We start from the raw sequence: 1,809 nt of genomic DNA on the forward strand, positions 1-1,809 counted from the left end.
TGTTTTGAAGGAGTCAGTGCGATTCAAGTGTTCCACTATAGTTCGCAAGAAGAAGAAGATGCCAATTAAGCATGAGTCGGGATAATTATAAAATATCAATTTTTAGTCAAAAATACATTTTGACATAGCTATTGACTTACGGTCAGTTTTCCTTGTCTCGACTCTTGCACATGATATTTCGCTTGTATTTTGTCCGTAAATGCCTCAGATGATCCCATTCGGTGCCCGACGCATCAACATGAAGCTGCTATAAAACCTGAGAACAAGCCGAAGGAACGCTTCCTTGCTCTTATATGCATGTAAGTAAGTCAGCGGCATATTGCGTTTGGTTTTGAATATAACTACAATCATGATGCAAAGTCATCATGGAAAATAGCCCCTTTTTCTTCCTTATATATAGTAACATTATGCCTCAAATGGATGATCACAATATTTTATGTGGTATATGCTCTCGTGGAATCCTCGGTCACTGGGTAATGGCTCTCTAATACAAATGCTTTAGATGCAGAGAATGATGGTAGAAGAACGTGACATCTGTGAAAATGGTTCACGATGTCTATAGCAGTATTCAGACCAGTCCGAATAGAATTGTGAAATAATTATAGTTTATATTTAGGCCCATACCATGGACTACTTCACTCCAGCACCAACCATATCGTGACGAAAACGATTTATACAATAAAAATGAAAACATTTTTGAGAGTAAAACCTGTCGGATTATGACAGTAAAATACTAGAATATCACTACAGATATGAACATAAACTAGCATGTCAAACTAAAAAGAAGAGACAATACAATATAAAAAACGGGCTATAGAAGAAACGTTTCGAAAATTTATGAACCAATAGATTTGAGTATTGTTGATGCTGAGCTATCTGATCAGATGATGATTCGAGGGTTGTGCTGGCGGATGGAGAAGATTACATTAATGCCAATTATATCATGGTGAGTACGATAGGGGTAGGTATCTAAATGGATTTAACATAATGATGGAAATCACAGAATAATTCAAATATTTATCTCAATGTCCAATGTTAGTATGATGTTCTTTTTTTCTATACATCCGATAGTTCCACAATGAGGATGTGTGGCACATTAAACTCTACCTTTTCACAGGGATAAGATGACATCAAAGTACATAGCAACACAAGGTACGAACTATTTCATTCAAAGCAATACAACACCATTCACGAAGATTGTTATTTTTAAGCACAGGCATATCTGTGGGTCATGATTAACTTGTGTGTAGCAAGTTTGGTGAAACATGTATAGTTCTCGATGATATGTTGTACAGGTAACCATCAAACACATTTTTGCATTCAAGTCATGTTTCCATGGAAACAACAAGAAAACAAAATTTGAAAAAATTAAAATAGCAAAAGGCACATCATCGGGTAATGATTAACATGTGTGTGAAGTTTGGTGAACCTAGCATGTAAAGTTTAAGATATGCTCCGGACAAAACCATCAAAACACACATTTACACTAAGTCGCTTCCCTTGGAAACAGCAAAAAACTAAATTTGAAAAATTAAAAATAGCAAAAGGCACATCAATGGTAATGATTAAAGCATGTGTGAAGTTTGGTGAACCTAGCGTGTAAACTTTAAGGACAGAAGGGTATAAACATGTATGTTAACTCCATAGGATCTGATGTTATTCACCGATGCCAATGGCATATTATCTGATGTCAGAGTGAATGTATAGAGGTGATCACTTAATAGCTGAGTGGACAGCATTAGCTTTTCACTCCTGAGTGGACTTCAAGTCCAGGGAACGTTCTGGCATCAAATCATTCGTGCATGAAGA

General features: G+C 36.1%; 1 long non-coding RNA gene across 1 annotated transcript; it reads left to right on the top strand.

Annotated features, from left to right (window-relative positions):
* The first annotated feature begins 240 nt into the window (after nt 1-240).
* Nucleotides 241-1,153, top strand: LOC124274650. Its single transcript, XR_006897990.1, has 3 exons — nt 241-299; nt 885-946; nt 1,118-1,153. It is a non-coding gene; the product is annotated as an uncharacterized LOC124274650 (long non-coding RNA).
* The last annotated feature ends 656 nt before the right edge of the window (nt 1,154-1,809 follow it).

Source organism: Haliotis rubra, unplaced genomic scaffold, assembly GCF_003918875.1.
Source record: "Haliotis rubra isolate DU_JTF1 unplaced genomic scaffold, ASM391887v1 Scf1928, whole genome shotgun sequence".
NCBI lineage: Eukaryota > Metazoa > Mollusca > Gastropoda > Lepetellida > Haliotidae > Haliotis > Haliotis rubra.